The 19,860-nt window shown below is 43.9% G+C and overlaps 1 protein-coding gene across 5 annotated transcripts in view; it reads right to left on the minus strand.

Moving 5' to 3' along the window:
* Nucleotides 1-19,860, minus strand: part of SH3KBP1 (SH3 domain containing kinase binding protein 1) — a 315,088-nt gene that overhangs the window by 269,292 nt on the left and 25,936 nt on the right. The window lies entirely within an intron of this gene.

A 19,860-nucleotide genomic window follows, 5' to 3' on the forward strand; every position in this document is an offset into this window, starting at 1 on the left:
CTCTCAGCAATGACGCATGTAAAGACAGCTGATACAGAGGCCCTGCTGGCCAAACCAATGTCTCAGACTGCTTACATCTGCAGGCACAAGTGCCCTCTCAGCAGATGGCTTCCTAGCAGCAACACCATTTTAAATTGGTCTCCCAGTCTATGGTGATTTTCTATACTTGGTAATGGGTGGAGGCAAGGGCTGAGGCAGACAGGTCTTCTTGTTGACAAAGTGCCAACGCAAATTAGCAGAGCTAACCAATCTAGAGACTGGTTAACTTATCCATAGAAGGGTTACACAATTTATCTAGACTTTGGGCCTCACCTCACACCCACCTCAATCAATCTCCTGTCATTTTCCTTTTTTATCTACAGCTTAATATGAATGAATGAATGAACAGCAAATGAACAAACACAAGGGTAGTGAAAATTAGGTGAAACCACAGTGGTGAATTAGCAACTTAGAAATTATGGTAAAATAGAGGGAGAGGAAAAGTTAAATGAGCTCTACAAGGAGTGCCTAGTCAAAAATGAACTCAAAATGGATCACAGACCTAAATCTAAGGGCTAAAACTGTAAAACTTTTATAAGAAAGTGTTAGGAGAAAATCTTAGTGATCTTGGGTTTGGCAAAGATTTCTTCAATAGGAGACCAAAAAGCACAAATGACTTTTAAAAATTCAGTAAATTGGGGTAGGTTTTCCAGGAAAAAGGTTGGTAGGTGGATGGGCCCTCTGTCAAATGGGCTTTGCATATCCATTAGGGATAAACTCTCAAAGTGCTTCCAGGTCAGAAGACCCTATCCATGCAGACCAGCATGCTCATCCCGGCCACTCATGTCAGCTAAACCAGACAATTCACAAGCAACTCCAAGTGGAATTGCCCTCCCCAGATCATTTTTTCATTCCAGAATTAGCTGGCTGACTCTGCTGTCATACACCTGGCCAGGATGAAGTGGAGTTGTGAACCATTCTCATCACTTATCAACAGAAAGGAGGAGCATAAGAACATAAACAAGGCAACCCTTCCAGATTCCTCCTGGTTCCTGACAAGTTACAAAGGCAGAAACACTCCAATTTTCCTGTATCATGCTCTGCTCCCCAGTAGTTGAAACGAGCCATCATAACAATTGGAATCAGGTCAATTAAAAAACAGCTTTCTTCAAATGACCTAGACATGGATTTATTGAGGCTTTGCTATGGGAACTGAGATGATGGTAACCACTGATTATGTGCCACTTTTCCTGCATTATCTCATTTAATCCTCACAACACGATGAAGCCCATATTCCCAATTAAAGAACCTGAAGCTCAGCAAAGCAGTTAAGCTTATTTTCTGAGCCAGTGCCATCCAAAGTGGATGCGCTCAGTTCAGGAATTAGTTGACATGATGAGAAAATATTAGAACATCTATTCATTTTATTGTAACTTAAAAAGAAGAGAAAAATGCAACTTCTCTAATAGTTCATTTGCAGAATGACACTGGCTCCTTCATCCAGCCTCTAGGGCGGGCAGTCAGGGGTGCTCCAAGGGCAGGGAGCAGCCTGAGGGACAGCATGCTCCGCGACAAGGATGGCTGCCAGAGCCAGCACCAGCTTTCAGCTCCACGGGGTGCCCTGCAGTTCCGAGAGGTCTCTTGGTAAAGTCTCTTTATGGCTATTACACCCTTTTAACTAAAATGACCTTTACTAAATGGATGAGAGGTTTGAAAAGATGTGTGTAAAGAAAGTAGGGGTTATAGACAATGCTCTACACACGACCTAGTAAACAAGAAAACGGCAGAGCTGCCATGTCAGCTCCTGGTGGGACTTCTTTGCCAGCCACGTTGGGAGGTGAACACAAGGACAAGCCAATCAGATCTTACAGGGAGATGACCCAAAACCTCTAAACTATCAAGATCATTTGTAATATGGGCTTTCTTCCACCCTTGATATAGGTGTAAATTACCTAATTATAATCTGGAACTATTGGGATTAACAAGATATTTAAAACTACGTACCTGAACCTTGAAGACATGTCTTCATTTTTCAACAACGTCTAAAGTCATAAAATACTCAATTTTATGTTTTCCAAAAGTTCATTAAACCTAACGGTAAATATTTAGAAGCTTCTTTTGGGTTTTCTCAATCAACTAGTACAGTAATATATGCATATAATCTATAAATAAGTATATATATGGAGATAGGCATAATTTCTTTTTATTAATTTTTTTCCAAAAGGAGTTAATTTTATTCTTAGAGAGGAGTTGATGTATTCAGACGATAATGTCAGAGCTAGTTTGGCCCTTTGCATCAAAGCCCCTCAAATTCAATAGAAAACAAAAACTGAGGCTCAGAGAGAGAAAGCTATTGGCCCAAGATCACCCAGCAAGTTGGGGGCAAAGCTGAGACTAGAACTGACTCCCAGGCCAGTGTTCTCTCCACAACACTCAAGTATTTTTTTCAAGGAAAGAAAAGGCTTTGAACCCTGACCTAGGCTCCCCAAGGCTGATCCCAGTTTAGCACTTGGAGGTGAAAGCTCATAGCTTTTCTGATAGGGACAGAAAATTGCAGTAGGTGGAAGTGCAGGGAAGCAGCACATGGGGCCCACCTAGGGGAGAGGGAGGGAGGACAGGAAGGCTGCTAAGGAAGAATCTGGTCAAGGGTCCATCTTGACACTGAACTTGAACCCTGTGTACTTTGAGGGCCTCAGAACCCCACTAACTTCCAGAACACAACTTTGGCCTCATTTTCTCTATTCTCTGTGTGGGCTTTACCAAGGTGAAGCTTGAAGAGGACAAAGAAATCTCCTTCAAGAAAACGGTCGCTAGGAAATAAACAGCTGCTGCCTGTCGTCGCAAACCGGAGAGAAGGGCGTCCTGGTTTTACTTCAATCCCCCTCCTCCACTGGGTCCAAGGACACACCTTAATTGGTGCCTGCTATGAGTAAGGCTGGGGATTAGGGATGGGGGACTGCATAACTTTCAAGTCTTCCCGATATCCTATTGAGCTGGTCTTTCCTGATTTACCCTTGCTTTAAACTTCCAGACACTTGAGTCATCCCATGTACCCTGCCTGCCTTCTGGCCCCGCTGGGCCCTGGCTGCCTTGCATCACCTTCCTGGCTCCCCTACCCCCAGGCCTCCCTGGGCCCTGGCACTGGGGCAATTCCATGCTGCGGTGGCTGCGCGTGCGTCTCGTCCTCCCAGGGAGCTCTAAATGCCTTCTGGGTATAGATCACCTTAGTTCTGTTGTGGCCCCCTCTGCGTGTCCCTGACATATAGTAGGTGCTCAATAAAGCCTTGATACGCCAACTGTTCCTCAGCTTTCATTTCAGGGCTACTAAAATTCTAAGTGTCAGTCACATTTTTGCAAATTGAGTCAGATTCTTCAGTGCACTAAGGGAGCTTGCTATTTAAAGGATCCTGTGGTTAATTCTTTTGTAACGTGAATAATCACTTCCTGCTTTACCTTTCCCGTCAAGATGAATTTTTACATATCAGGTTTCTCTAAGAGGAGGAAACCTATGTATGGCTTTCTTAAGAGCTCATAAAACATGAGGCTGTGTCTCTCCTACCCACTCTAAGGGCTCTTTCCTGTGTCCCCTGTCAGCCTCTGAAAGGTTCAGGACTTTGCTGTACACAACACTATCACTCGATATATGCTTCTCGAGTACTTGAAGGGTGCCCAGTCTGAGCTGAGATGTGCTATAAAATACACAGCAAATGTAAAGGCTTATTAGGAAAAAAAGAATGTAAAATATCTGATTATTTTTTCTATTGATTGCATGTTGAAATGATAATATTGTAGATATGCTGGGTTACATAAATATTCAACTTAATTTCACTTGCTTCTTTTTATTTTATGAACGTGACTAGTAGAACACTTAAAATTACATATGTGGCTTGTATTATATTTCTATTGGACAGAGATGGTTTAGGATAATACTTGGCAGACAGGAGAACAAGAGCTCACATTGCACACAGTCAAAATATTCACAAGAGGGGCCTGGCCCAGTGGCATAGTGGTTAAGTTCACGTGCTCCATTTCGGTGGCCTCACGTTCGCAGGTTCAGATCCCACATGCGGACATAAACACTGCTCACCAAGCCATGCTGTAGCAGTGTCCCACATACAAAATAGAGGAAGGCTGTCACAGATGTTAGCTCAGGGCCAATCTTCCTTAAGCAAAAAGAGGAAGATTGGCAACAGACGTTAGCTCAGAGTCATCCTTCCTCACCAAAAAGAAAAAAAAAAAATTCACAAAAGCCCATAAGAAAGTCTGTGGCCCCCAAACCCATTTCCTCACCTTCAGGAAGCTGCAGGAAGCTGCAGCAAGGAGAAAACATTATCTAAGATTTTTTCTAATGGTACCCTTTGGGAAACTACCTCTGGGCATGAGCACAAAATTAAAACATTAAGTTAAATAAAATACATCAGAGGTGTAATTAGGGCAACAGTAAACAAAATCCCATATTTAAGACACCATAAATTACAAAACTTAAGAACATCTCCCTGTCAGAAAAATACCACCCTCCAGCTGCCTGCTGTGCCAAAAGCCAGCCTCCACAAGTTCGCTACATCTTCTGTGGCTGCAAAAGCCAAAGAAGCTACAGTTAACAGTGTGTACAAAAAGAGAGAGCCAGAGGAGATAAGAGACCTGCTTCGAAATGGGAAACGCTTAACCTCCCCATCTCCGCCTTCAAACTTGCTGGGATGTCTCCTCCCTCAAAAGATGAAATAGGTGGTTTTTAACTGTGGGTTGGCTAAGCCAGCTGCCAAGCAGCGTCTCACGGCAAACTTCTCACGGTAGTGGTGGCGCTTCAGAGGCCAAGATCTGTGACCCAGCCCCTCCCTATCTCTGTGCACTGAACTTCCTCCCTCCTGGCGCTCACCACGCCGCAAGTTCACGGTGGCTCACCCCAGTCAGACTGCAAGCTCCATCTGGGAAAAACCCTTATCTTTTTCAGGATCCTACCTCCTTTGTCTAGCATCATGTCCGGCTCAATAAACATTTGAATAAACCAGAAAGCATGAAGGTGAATGAAAGTTTCCAATTAATTTCCTTCATCTATATATACATATAGATGATGCCAAAAACCTCTCAATGCAGTTTTAAGCTTTAAGAATTTCAGAAGTAGAAATGTCACAAATTCAAATTACTTTTATGCTTATTTCATTTTGTGCATTTGAAAGAATAAATTTTTCGTGTTAATGTTTTGTTTCAGTCCTCTGATTGAAGATAGCATGTAAAATCAAGAAGTAATTTTTCACCAAAAAAGATCACAACTGCTGATCATTAGAGATAGAAAGAACTTTAGTTATCATCTTGTCAAATCCTTTTCTTATTTTTACAGATGAGGAAGTGAGGCCTGGAAGGTTCCATGACTGAGGCTTAGAGAGACTGAGAGCTAACTAATGGCAGCGTCAAGACAAGGCCTAAGTTCCCCCAAATTACAGCCCAGGTGAGAGAAGGGAAAACCTAAAGTGAAAAAAAGGAGGGAAAATTGAGACCAGAGAGATACAGACTTCCACGCCATTGGGGTATTTTTTCTTTCTTTCACATATAGCATAGTTTCCAGAATATCCAGAAAATATTACACCAGTCAGGAACACATAAGAACCTATGTGCAAATCTAAAGAGACAGAAAACAGATCAGTGGTTGTCTAGGGCTGGGGGTGGGAACAGGGACTGTCTGTAAATGGATATGAGAGATCTTGGGGGGGGGACGGAAATGTTCTAAAATTAATTCTGGTGAGAGTTTCACAATGCTATGAATTTACTAAAATCATTGAACTGTACATTTCAAATGGGTAGAATTTTACACCTCAAAATAGCTTTTAAAAATAAAAAGTCCATGTGATGTATATTTTGGAATTTATGATTGTAGATATTTGCTCATCAAGGTGGTTGACTGTGTTTGTGTCCCAGTGAGAGATCTTTCCCCCTTCAGGAAGGGAAGGCCATCTGAGGGAGCTTCCCCTCTCCCCTGAGGAAAGTCTGATGGGACTGTCCATCAGCATGCCTGGCCCTCTGCCAGCACAGGACTCAACTCTGTCTCACAGCAGCGGATATGGAGAAGACTGGAAATGGCTGCAGCAGATCCCCCAGCAAGGTTCCCAGAAAACATGGGGATCCCCGAGGCTGCCTGGTTGACCTCTTCCCCAAAACTGATCCTCCAGCTTTGCCTTCCATCCTGTGAACCAGCCCACAGCCTTCCAGGAAATCCTCTCCTCCACTTTAATTGAGGGAGAGTTCGTTTCTGTTGCTTGCAACCAGGAACCCTAATGGATACACTCATGTACCAACTGTTTAAAAAACAGACTCTTCTCTACAAAGTCTGCACAAGGCCCAGATCTCACCATCCCATGCTTTCCCAGTAGTGTCAGGGCGAAGGGTTTGAGGACCTGAACTTCCCAGGTCAGGGCCACAGGCACTGCGAGGACCTCCAAGTCCAACAAAGCTGGCCTTTACACCAGGCACATTTTCCTTTGGTGTCTTCATGAACATACCACTAAGGGGCACCAGGCCAACAAGGGAGTTATTCCTAAGGCCTGAAACTGTTAGAAACTGAACATCAGCTTCCCCAAGGAAGACAGGCTCAGAACACAGACCCCAGTGAACAAAGAGCCACGGGGCCTGAACTCTCTCGCTGGGCAGCAGGCAGCGAACTGCTGGCAGGGACGACTTCCTGCAGGTTAGACAATGTCTGTAGTGGGCCCAGTAGTAGCTCCCAGAACTGGGCATCAGTAGGGAAAGGGAAAAGAGATAAGTCAAGAAAGAAGAAAAAGAAACCCAGCTGTGAGAGGAAAGGCAGCCACCACTGACTGCCTTAGACAGCACTAAGGACACTCCTGTCACACTGCTTCCTAGGACAGCCCAAGGAACCCGGGCCTCCCAGCCCATCTCTCCCCTCTTGTCGCCTCTATCTAAGTGTCTATACAGAGGATATGAGGTGTAGGAAGAAGAACACAGGCTTTGAAGTCCAGTAGGCCTGGGAGTGAATTCTAGCTTAGACATTTACTAGCTGTGTGACATGGGGGCAGATACCTTGCTTGAATTCATTTTCTTTGTGCTTAAAATTGGGAGATGATATACCCAATGGGTTGTTGCAAGAATGAGGGACGATACCTGTAAATGCCTGTACACAGAAGCTACTCCATAAATGACAGCCGCTGGTCTTACAGGCTTTATCATGCTGTGCTGTGAAGGTTTCCCCACGCATATCCTCCCTGTCTGCCCCTGGAATGGGAGCCCTTAAAGGGCAGATCTGAGGATCCCCTCCCCCTTGCCTGGTGTCTGGCATATAGTCGGTGCTCAATAAATGCTGGTGATTGAGTGCATGTCCTGAGAAAGCGTTACCCCCAAACCAGAGTTTATCACTCGGCACAATGAAATGCAGTTACAAATGTGAGCCTAGTTGTTTGACGTGAAGACTAGAGAAAATCAAAGATCAGCATGACCAGTTAGTCACAAGACAAGTAGGGCCCACTGGTCCAGGCCTCACAAGTGCCACTGTGATCAGCCTCGACTCCATTCCCACCTCTGCCATGACCATGGCCCTGACAGCATAGGGGCACTCGATCAAAGATGAGAATGTAAGGCAGGGCCATAGCTGGGTCGCCCTGTTCCCTCAACAGGGAAGTGCTCCACAGAGCCTGAGGCTGAGGCCCTCCCAGCCTGCACTGGGCAGCCTGGGCCTCACCAGGGCCTCGCCCAAGGAGCCAGAAACAATGAGTTATTAAACACTTCCCAACTGAAATTAACTCTCGCAAACCAAATATACCACTCTTTTAAGAACATGCGTTAGATAGACCAGATAAGAAAAACTTGGCCAGAATAATTCTTTTTAAATGAAAAGAAAGCACCAAGAAAGTGTGCAGGTGATTTTGCAGATAACTACAAGTGAAGAATCAAAATGATTGATTATAGTTGGATAAGCCTGTACAGAGAATGGCCCTATACAATAGTCATGGAGGGGAAATCAACTGCATCTTAGAAGTCAATTTAATAAAAAGTCAGTTAAGTCAAAACAGTTTAGCCACTTAAAGAAAACATAACCTTTTCTTCAAGTAGAAGAGAGAAAGTACATGAATGTTGCCTTACATAAATATCTGACAGTTTTAAGTAATAAAATGACTTGAAGATAAGTAGAGAAGGTATTTTTTTTCTTGAGTTTATAAAGACAGCCCAATTCTCAGACTCAAAGGAGACCCAAAGATAGGAGCCTGATTAGGAGGTGGTTGCCTTTTTTCTCAGTGAGACAGTCCAAAAGGTTGGGGGCCAACCAAACTTTACAAGAGAAGAAGAAATAGTCAAATGCCTGCCTATACTATGCATTAATTTAATTAGAGATTACATAAAATAAAATAATTAGAAAACATTGCTTTTTCCCCCAACACCCACTCATCTCATGAACCAGTTTTATTCAACAGACACTGCATGTATGGTTGAAACACATTTGATTAGGGATAAGGTATCTAAAAAGTTTGCTTAAAACTTCTTTATTAAAAATTAATTCATGGAGCCCTATAGTACAAGATACTTTGTAAGAACTGTCATAGAATACAGCTCCTGCTTTTCTCAAGGATGGTATGGGCAGATGGAAAGCTGGCTTTAGAGCTGGCCATGTTGTATGAAAGAAGAAAGGCAAAAAGCCTTTCTGTTGATCTCAGTGTAGCTAAGCTGAATCAGCTGTAAGAGGCAAGAATGTTTAAGAGTGGGGAACCAGGTCAAAAGGAGGGAAGTGAAGAACAATTCCACAGAAAACGTGGTCAGTCTGCCCAGTGGGGGCTGGGGCGAGGGCTGAGTCACTGCACAGCCTTCTGTCAACAAGAAATGCACTGTCTGATAAGGGAGAAAGTAGAGCTGTGACAGGAAACCACAGTGAACCTTCGCTGCCTTCCCCAGCAGATTTAGTGTCCCTTTTCAGGATTCATTCATACCCCCAGGTAGAATAATCCTGCTGTGTGAGCCCCTGGAAGGCAGAAGGGAAGTGTAAAACTGAAGCCTGTGGGCCTCCTAAAAGAAAAGTCACATTGCCCAATGTATCTTCCTCCCCCAAGTGCTGAGATGACTGCTTGGCCCCATCAGGCACTCAAGAAATGCTTGTTGTTGAGTGGGGAGAAATTGCAAGGATGATTTTGACAAGAAGCTGAGAATCCAAGAAGACAGGCTCTGAGACAAATGCACAGGGCTAAAGGCAGAAGATAACAGCAAAACAAGGGTTCCTCAAAGCAGTCTAGAATCTCAAACTGTCATAAGCATAACTCCTTTGAGCTCCCTAACATCTAATCTGGAGATAATACCTAGAGCATTTGCAACACCATAATGCGTAGGTTATCAGGGATGGTGTATTTGTTGGTTTCATCATAAGTTTCATGTATGATGTTACACAGTAATTGTGAATCTATCAACACTATAACTACCAACGTTTGTAAGTCTTTTTGGTTGGTATTTTTAAAAGTTGAACAACAATTTGAACTAAAAGTTGCTAGTCAACTATCTACTTCAAGAACATTCTCTTAATCAATTACATTGTAAATACTTTGCCACAGTATCAGAAAACCACTTAGTAAGTATGTACCTATACAGATTAACACAAAACAAAAGGGAAGTTAAAACCCAATATTTTCTTTCCTTTGAAGGTTACGATTTAAAGTTGGACAAACAAAATAATACCTAAATAAACTGGACTGGGGTTTAAATTTTTTGAAACCTTTTCCAAAACTGAAACATTAGGTTAATAAAAATAAATAAAACCAAAAGGATCAACAGCCCCACATCAAAAGACTTCTAGAAGGATGATCCGAGAAGAGCAATGTGCAAATTTTGTTTCCGAAATAATTATATTTAATCTCTAAATACCATTTTTCACTAAAAAAAAAAACAAACCCGGGTAGCCTTGGAGAAATGGCTGATTCCAGGTCTGGGGCAGGAAAACTGACAAGCCTGAAACATCTTGTCATACAAACATCGTGTCAAAAACGAGAAACGTCTTATCAAAGCAAGGAAGCCATCAAAGACTAATAGAGTCATGTCAAAAGAATTCAGAAGTAAATGAGAAAACGTTCCCACTGCCACAAATGGGACAATATGAGTATCAGTAAGAAAAGCTGCAATGGATTGAAACCCATCAAATAGATTTGATGCCTCAAATCAATACATGTTATGTGATCTATGTTTCATAATGATATTTTTTAAAAAATCAATGATCACCTTTGGAGGATGCTAGGGAACCAACTCACTATCCTGAAAACTGGTAAATTAAGGGAAAGAATCAAACACCTGTCCTGCCTCTTCCATATGAATTCAGGATAACCAGAGTTGATGAGGAGAAAATTCTTTCTATAGGAGTATTCTGACTAATAAGTGAAGAAGGAATGAGAGAATTAGACAATCAACATTTTGCAATCTCTAACGTAATCAAGGATCCGAGCAGTGGTCGCTAACGGATGCTAACATTACAAAAAGAGAGACAGCCAGGCTTCGAGAGCCCCATGACGGAAGTGCGTGCCACCCCGTAGAGTGTTCTTGCCAACGAACTGGACCTGAGTCGGATCAAGCCTCTGGATTTACTGCGGATTTCCGGGAGTACGGAGGGTCCAGGAATATGTTAAACGGCACCCTAAGGTGCAGTCAGCAAAATCCAGACTGTAGGAAACTCTACAAGCAAATGACTTAGTTTCTTCAACAACATCAAAAATTGCAAAGGAAAAAGAAAAGAGATGGGGAACTAGATTAAAAGAGACAGCCAACCAATGACAAAGCAGACTTTCCAAATCCAGATTCGAACAAACGCCTTTTCAAATATTTTAACTATGTGTAATAACGGAATACTTGAACTGGCTGTCTGATGATAAGGAAACATTGTTAGTTGTTGTAGGTGTAAAAATGATATTGTGATTGTGGTTTTGAAAAGAGTCCTTATCTTTAAGAAATACATGCTGAAACACTTCCGGATTGTTAAAATGCTCTAAATGTGCAAGTAGAAGAATAATGTTCTACACTGAACCTAAAAGATGAAGAGAAAAATCTATTGCTGGCGTAACTTGAGCTGGCGTAACCAGTAGTTTCACAAGTGATCCAGCTAACCATGTTGGACACAGCAAGACACCTGAAAAGGAAGATGGGGTTTTTAAAGGGAACAAGACACTACGTGTGTGTATGTGTGTGTGTGCGCGTGTGTGTGTTTTTCAATACCTGAATTCATTATTAAGGGCACTTGGCACTTACAAATATTTTTAAATAAAGAAGTAATCCAAAAGCATTTTTCCTTTTTAGTACTACAGTTTATTCTCTATGAATATTATAAAATATATCTCAAGTAACCAAAACTGTGATTATCTCCCTGAAAGACATGCATTACAAAAGAACCCTGAGGCAACCGGGGCTTTGGCTGTGTTTACTTTGGAGGTTATGCACTGCTTAATTCTAATTGCTTTGTTAAAATAGACTTTTAGGGGCTGGCCTGGTGGCACAGTGGTTGAATTCATGTGCTCCGCTTTGGTGGCCCAGGGTTCGTGGGTTTGGATCCCGGGTGCAGACCTACACACTACTCATCAAGCCATGCCGTGGTGGCATCCCACATACAAAAAATAGAGGAAGACTGGCACAGATGTTAGCTCAGGGCCAATCTTCCTCACACACAAAAAAAAGGACTTTTAACTACTTAAAAAAATACAATAAGCCCAATCAAAAGTGTGTTCTAGGGGCTGGCCTAGTAGCATAGTGGTTAAGCTTGCACCCTCCACTTCAGCGGCCCAGGGTTCACGGGTTTGGATCCTGGGCACAGACCCACACACCACTCATCAAGCCACACTGTGGTGGCATCCCACATACAAAACAGAGGAAGACTGGCACAGATGTTAGCTCAGGGACCATTTTCCTCAAGCAAAAAGAGGAAGATTGTCAATGAATGTTCGCTCAGGGCCAATCTTCCTCACACACACAAAAAAAGTGTGTTCTACACCACACGTCTATGAGCACGGAACAAAGCTGCAAGACCACCTCTGAACATTCTAAATTTGGATTTCGTGTGTTTGGTGAGGAGTAAGGATGTAACTTTATTATCTGTCATGTTTTATGTCTTTTTGGTCAGCTTTAGTGAGATATAACTGACATCTAACCTTGTGTAAGTTTTAAGGTGTGCACTGTAATGATTTGATACACTTATATACTGCAATAGGATTATCATATAAGGTTAGTTAACACATCTTTCACGTCATATAACTACCATTTTGTTCTTGGGTGGTAGTGGTGAGAACATTTAAGATCTACTCTCTTAGCAGTTTTCACGTATACAATATGGTATTATAGTCACTCAGGTCCCCAGAAGTTATTCATCTTATTACTGGAAATCTGTACTCTTTGACCAACATCTCCTCATTTCCCCAACCCCACCCCTAGCCTCTGACAACCACCATCCTACTCTCTGTTTCTGTGAGTTCAGCTTTTTTTAGATTCCATAAAGTGATACAATACAATACTGGTCTTTCTCTGTCTGACTTACTTCACTTAGCATAACGCCCTCAAGGTCCATCCTCGATGTCACAAATGGCAGGATTTCCTTCCTTTTTATGGCTGAATAATATTCCACTGTATATACATACCATATTTCTTTATCCATTCATCTGCCAATAGACACGTAAGTCATTTCCATGTCTTGGTTATTGCGAACAATGCTGCAGTGAGCATGGGAGTGCAGGCATCTTTTCGAGATAATGATTTCACTTCCTTTGGGTAAATACGCAGAAGTGGGGTTGTTGGATCATATGATAATTCTATTTTTAATTTTTTGAGGAACCTCCATACTGTTTTCCACAGTGATGACATCACTTTATATTCTGATTTTGAGTTTCTTGAGATGTGTTGTGTATAAGGAAGGCTGTGGTTTTGGTTATTTAGGTGCAAAAGAGATATATTGTGACTATGGTTTTTAACAGAGTCCTCATCTTTAAGAAACGTGTGTTTAAACCTGGCAGAAAAGTGGCGGATCACCTGTCTCGCCCTCAGCACCCCACTCCCTGAGAGCGGGCCCTCGCTTGGCAGGTGCAAGCCTTGATAGGCTTCTCTGGCTGTACCTCACTGGGACGGCCCACACCCTCAGTGCTCAGCAGCAGGCCCTGGCCTCACCCAGACCTACTGAATCAGAAGCTGCCGTGGAACAAGATCCCCAGGGGACTGACACACACAGTGCCATTTGAGAAGTGCTGGTCTATACCACACGGGTCCCTCACCCAGCTGTCACAATCACCTGCGCAGTCTCCTGCTGCTTCTCTCCTGCCAGCCTGATCCACATCAGAATCGGGGGGCGGGGCATGTCCAGGTTGAAGATGGTCCCTCAGATTACTCTCTACACCTCCACCACTCTCCTCCTAAACCCCTTTTTAGGAAGGAGGAATATAAGTCTGCACTGAACGACAGGGTCAGGGTGTGCTTGCAGACCCTGGGCCTAATGATTTCTGAGGCACTTTTAGGGGCTACAAGCCTAGGTCTGCAAAAGTACCGCTAAAAAGGGAGCACCGAGCAGGTCCAGCTTAACACTGGGCAGATCACCCTTCCTCGTCATTCATTGCAGGGGAAATTCACTTCATTTTCGCTTCGAATGAAATAAACAACTCCAGATGCTCAACCAGTCTCTCTCTGTGAAAGGAGATGGAATTCCAAGTCCCCATCACAGATCTAATCCCACTGGATTGCTGCCCGTGTTCCCCACTAGAGTGAAAGCTATAGGAGGGCAGAGAGCCTGTCTGCAGTGTTTGCCCCTGTAGACCCCGGTGCTGGCCTAATGTCTGGCAGCATACAGTACGAATGCAATAAACATTTTTTTTTTTTTTTTTTTTACTAAAAGGGTTCTGTTTTATTACCAAAAACGCAAATGAGTTTTCCAATCTCTTTACACGAATGCAATAAACATTTGCTGAATGAAAATACACTCTGAATTTCTAGGTGCCAGGCGCCTTTATCCTCATAATATCATCTAATGGTAACAACCACTCTGCGGCAGATTATATTTCCAAGATGGCTACAGCAACCTCTCCCATCCCTCATGTTCTTCCAGAATGTGGCCCCAGCCGCCAACAGGAGAAATCTAATCTCTCTCTCTGGGCCTTTGAATTTGGGCACTTTGTGAGCACTTTGACCAGTAAAATGTAGGGAAGTGATGCTATGTGACTTCTGAGGCTAGGTGACAGAGGCTAACAGGCAGGTTCCAACCCACTTGCTGGAGTACCCCCAAGACTGCCACACTATGAGGAAGCCAAGTCATACTGAGGGCCCACACGCAGGTGCTCCAGTTGGCCACTGAGGCTCTGAGTTATTCCAGCCCGGGCCAACACGATGATTCCAGCTCCCCCACTGTCAAGTCACCCTCAGCCTTCAAGTCTTTCCAGTTGAGGCCCCAGACATTGTGGAGCTAAGGCAAGCCATCCCCACCATACCCTGTCCAATTCTTGACCCACAAAATCCATGAGCATAATAAAATGGCTGTTTGAAGGTGATAAGTTTGGAATAATTTGTCACACAGCAGTAGTAACTAGCACACACCCTATGAGGTGCCTAATGCTGTTCCCAATTTATGAAGTTATGAAGTTACCTGAGAGATTAGGTACCTTGCCCAAGGATGAGGAGCTGATATCCCAGCCCACTATCCTGGATTCAAAGCCTGTCTTCTTGCTCCTGTTCCTGTCCATATATTTTCTTTTCTTTCTTTCTTTTTGTTGTTGTTGTTGAGGAAGATTCACCCTGAGCTAACATCCACTGCCAATCTTCCTCTTTGTGTATGTGAGCCACTGCCATAGCATGGCCACTGACAGATGAGTGGTATAGGTCTGTGCCTGGGAACCAAACCCAGGCTGCCGATGCACAGCACACTGAACTTAACCACTAGGCCACTGGGGCTGGCCCTCCCGTTCACACATTTTTAAGCAATGAATGTTTTCTGAGATGCAAGCTCCAGATACTGTGGCTCACAGAGAAAAACGTGAAGATACCAAAGTGCACACATGAATACAGGCAGCATGCTCAAATATGAAAGCAGGCCAAATTAGGTCTGCCTGCCCTTATAAATTCTTAGCTGACATTTTCTTGGACAGAATGGCTCTTTGATTTATAAGCATTTTCTGAGAGTCTGGGGGGACAGGGGCACTGAGCTGGACAAGAGGCATATGAGTCAGGGACCCATCACGGGAGAGAAGTCAGGAAAGGATGGAAGGAGAAGGAAGGATCTTTCTTTCTCTGAAATTTGATAAAAAGAGGATAAAAGAAGTTAAGTGTTCCAATAGCAATATAAAGACGTAAAGATGGGGTGTGCAAGGGAACTGATGCTTTCTCTTACGCAGGGAGCAGAGTCATCTGTCGGTGAGGGTCAGGTATGAAAGAGAATCAGGAGATTGAGAAAACAGTCTAGAATAAGCTCAGTGCAAAGTACACTATGGAATTTTCTTTTGCATATTGTGTGTGTGTTTTAATTTATAAAAGAAAACAAAGGAATGGATGAGAGGCCAATGGAAGCATTGATGATGGCTGTGAGGACCCAGCAGAATGGGCAATGGCCCCTTGCCCCATCCTCACCACCCCCATAGAGCCCACAGCAGGGCCAGAGACAAGCACCACATGGGTGCCTCGGGGCTGTGCCCAGGTAGGACAGAAAGGATTGAGAGCTGAGCTCAGTGGGCTCTAGTAACTGGTCAAGGGAGAGTGGAGGAGCTCAGTGCCTTCCAGGTGGCAAGACAGCAGGATACAGACTGGGAGGGGGCAGTCACGCAGTGGGAGAGATGGTGGCAAGTGGAAAGGTTATGATGACTGACACTGCACAGGGCTAGGGATCCAGAGGATGGAAGCACACCCTGTCAGGACATGTGCAGGGAGCTTTGCAGACCCAGACAAAATGGTGGACATACAGGTGCTCTAAAGGAAAGGAAGAGACAAAGAGGTAGCCAAGGAGGCCATCCCTGATGGTCTAGTGGTTAAAGTTCCACACTCTCCACCTTGGCTGCCCGAGTTCATTTCTCAGTCCTGGAACCACACTATCCATCTGTGAGTAGCCATGCTGTGGTGGCAGCTCATATAGAAGAACTAGAAGGACTTACAACTAGCATATACAACCATGTACTGGGGTTTTGGGGAGGAAAAAAAAAAAGAAGTAGCCAAGGGCGGGGGGGGGGGGTCTCCTCCTTCCTTCCTCCCTCCCAACATTGATCATCTACACATTCCTTTCCAGAATTCCCTTCTCAAAAGACTGTCCCATGGAATGGGAGATTGCCTATCCATATACGTCTCCTGGTGTTAGCGGCCTTCAGAGGAGCTCGAGGTTAAACTTCTCTTGGAAATGACAGCTATTTCTTCAAACACACCTAGAACTAGCACTACAGGAAACAAATAAGCTGGATTTACCAGTCCCAAGGGGGCTATGTCTCAATGAAAGCTAACATCCCCTTGGGGTCAACCACGTTATAGGTCTGAAATTAATATTGATTGCGTAAATGAATGCTGCCTTTGAAAGAAAGTACACGTTTGGGGGAAGTTTCCATTCTTGATCCTGAAACTCATAGGCCACCAAAATCTGGTGCAGGTTTGACATGACAACCTCACCTGCATTTATACCCAGCCTCCAGTCCCAGTTTCACCCAAACATTCCTGGTCCCCATCACTCCACACTCTCTTCCCTCAAGGGCACTCTGTATGTTCTCATCCATGAAGTCTGGTCCCTTATTCCTTACATCATAAAATGCCCTCCATCTTCATGGTTTGAGGTCAACTTCAAACCCCATCTTGAGTCACCTACCACCACATTCTCAGACTTACTAACTACAGTGTTAACCAACTAAATCACTCCTACCCATTATACACTGCCTTGTAACATCTTTTGAATTATTGTCTTAGACCAGGAGTTGGTAAACTTTTTCTTAAAGGGCCAGATAACAAATATTTTAGGCTTTGTGGGCCATATGTTCTGTTGCAACTACTCAACTCTGCCATTATAGCGAGAAAGCAACCATGGACAACATGTAAATGAATGAAAATGGCTGTGTTCCAATAAAACTTTATTTACAAAAATAATCACCAGGCCAGAACGGCCTGTAGGCCATAGTTTGCCAACCTCTGTCTTAGATGGTTATTTTAACCCATTTCTTAAATTGTATGTCTTGCCACCTCAATGCAGATTCAAATTCCTTTAAAGGGACTAGGAATTATATATTTTCATTTATTCCTAGCCCCTACCTGGCATAGTGCTACACATACAAAGCACATAGAAATTTTTGAAGAAGCATTTGAGTATATGTGAATGATGTTCCACATATCACAACTGGACTCTTTTTTGTCATTTAAGTGTGTTCACTGAGAGTGCAAACATTAATTTCTAACTAGTACTAACTTAATTGAACTGTGTCATTAAGTTTTTTTTTTTAACTTTCCTAGTCTGCTCTTTTGCCAGATTTTTTTCCTCTAATCGTTTCCACAGATGGCCTAATACATTCATTCCACCAGCTACTTAACAGACTAGCACATTCCACAAGCTATTTGACATCAGGGGAAGGACATGGGCTCCCTGCAGATGGAAGCGCCCACCTCAGCCTTCAGAGCTTCCCGTCGCACCATGGGAGCAGGGAGAGAGACAGGCCTGCACAGGTCAAAGGGCAGATTTCAGAGGCAAAGGAGAGGAAATCTATCGTCACTGTTCCCCTCCAGAGGCAAACATGAAACAATGACCCGTAACCAAAATAAAATTAACTTCACAGTGGGTTAGTGACAGTTCCTGTCAGATGCATCTCATTCGCTTCTAAATCGATAACTGCAAGAGAGAGAAAAGAAAGTAGACATCTTCTGAAGAATTGCAAATATGCAATAAACTACAGCGCCCCCCGAACCCTGCTTTTGACTGCGTTAAAGTAGATCCCATATAAGGAGCTAAAAAGTAACTATGATGTTCTCTCAGAATGAAACGTTAAGTCCCAGAAAGCCCGCAATCTCACTTCTTGTCAGTAGTGACCTTCAATGCCGATACAGTCCCCACTTCCTTTTGTCACCTCCAATGAAGGCAAGGGGAGCTCAGGGCAGGTAGCACAGGCAACACAGGTTCTTGTCACCCTCGGGCACAGTTAGAGATTCAAATAGTTGTAAAAGTCTGTTAGGAAAAAGAGCACTCTTCCACACACCCCCAAGCCTCCCCTCCCCAGAGGCAGCCACTTCTGCCTCTCTTACATGATCACTTGGAATTCGCTTCCAAGTCTCCAAATGGGATGCCCACGTCATCGCTATGCCTTGATGTCTTCTCTCTCAGGCATTCTTTGGGCTTTCCCAGCACGGAAGCTGAAGTCTTTGCTCTCTTTGCTCACTCACGCCCTCGCCACACTCCCACCCTCCCCCACCCCCTAGATGGCTGGATCGTCATTTTGGTTGGATCAGTGTTCAATGTCTTTAAGGGCTGAATTGTTTCCCCCCAAAATTTACATGCCCCAGTACCTCAGAATGTGACCTTATTTGGAAAGAGGGTCAGTGCAGATGGAATTAGTTAATATGAGGTCTTTAGGGTGGGACCTAATCCAGGAGGACTAGTGTGCTTATAAAAAGGAGAAATTTGGACACGGAGACACACAGAGAGGGACACGGACATGAAGAGACAAAGGGAAAAGACAGTCATCTACAGGCCAAGGAGAGGGGCCTGGGACAGATCTCTCCCTCGCAGCCCTCAGAAGGAAGCAAGGCTGCCGACACTCTCATCTCACTTCCAGCCTGTGCAACTGTGAGAGAATACCTTTCCTGTCGTTTCAGCCTCCCGGGCTGTGGTACTTTGTTCTAGCAGCCCGAGCAAACTGATACAAAGCATTAGGATGCCAACCATCAGTGACAGCCCAGCACACGGCACACTGAGATTAGGTCTCCTTTCTATCACAACCTTTTCCCCCTGGAGCTGATACTAGTCTTGTCTGTTCCTCTGCATAGTTTTCATTTGCTTAGTGAAAAATTCATTAAAAAACTGATTCAACTCCAAACTCTTGCTCTCTTGTCTACGTTGCATCTTGGGAGGTCCAGGTGCATCGGATGGTCTGTTCATTTCATCCTTTCTCAAAGCCTTCTGACTCAGGGCGGGGGGGGGGGGGGGGCGGTGCGCGGTACACACAGTGAAAGTGGGGGTGCGCTAAGCACGTGACAAGGCGGGTGCTAGCCTCCACAGCAGCTCAAGAGACGGCATAATCCAGATGCCTGGGGAGGGACCGGAGGTTTGGGGGCAGAGGGGAAATACAGCCATAAATGTGGGTTCTCTGAAGACACCTGTGGCAGGTGACTCCGGGGCCAGGTGGTAGAGAAACCAGCTGGACAGCAGATGCAGTAAAGCAAGAAGAGAGAGGAGCCCCAGAGCTGAGGCAGGGGACTAGAGGCAGGGCGCTGATTAAGAGGCATTCCTAGGATTTTTTTAAATGTGTGCTTAAGCAAATGGCCTTCTAGGAAACGGGAGTGCAAGTAAAAATGTCCTATTTAAAGATAAAATGACACCTTTCCTCCACACTAATACCAAACTTCAAATTCTTCCTTTGCAACTGCAGCAAATTTCTTTAAAAACAAAAATAAAGGAGAGAGGCTTTCTATATAATCTGAAACAAAGAAACAAAGGCCAGAAAAATAAATCAGAGAATCATGGAGCTAAAAGAAAATTATATAGCCCAGACCTTGCTTCAAAAAAATCTCTAAGCACGCAGACTTTAACTCCACAGCTTTTCTCAGTCAAGATGGAAAGTTCTCAATGATTTTTTATGTATTCTACCATTGCATTCCATGTAGGTTGTGGCAGCTCCCAAGAATTCATGCAGTAAAACAAAAATATATGAACAATCAGGATCAGGAAAAATGCAGTTAAAAGGTCAAGAGCCAGGGAAAGTTAAGGCATCAGTGTGTACA

This window comes from Equus caballus, chromosome X (genome assembly GCF_041296265.1).
Source record: "Equus caballus isolate H_3958 breed thoroughbred chromosome X, TB-T2T, whole genome shotgun sequence".
Taxonomy (NCBI): Eukaryota; Metazoa; Chordata; class Mammalia; order Perissodactyla; family Equidae; genus Equus; species Equus caballus.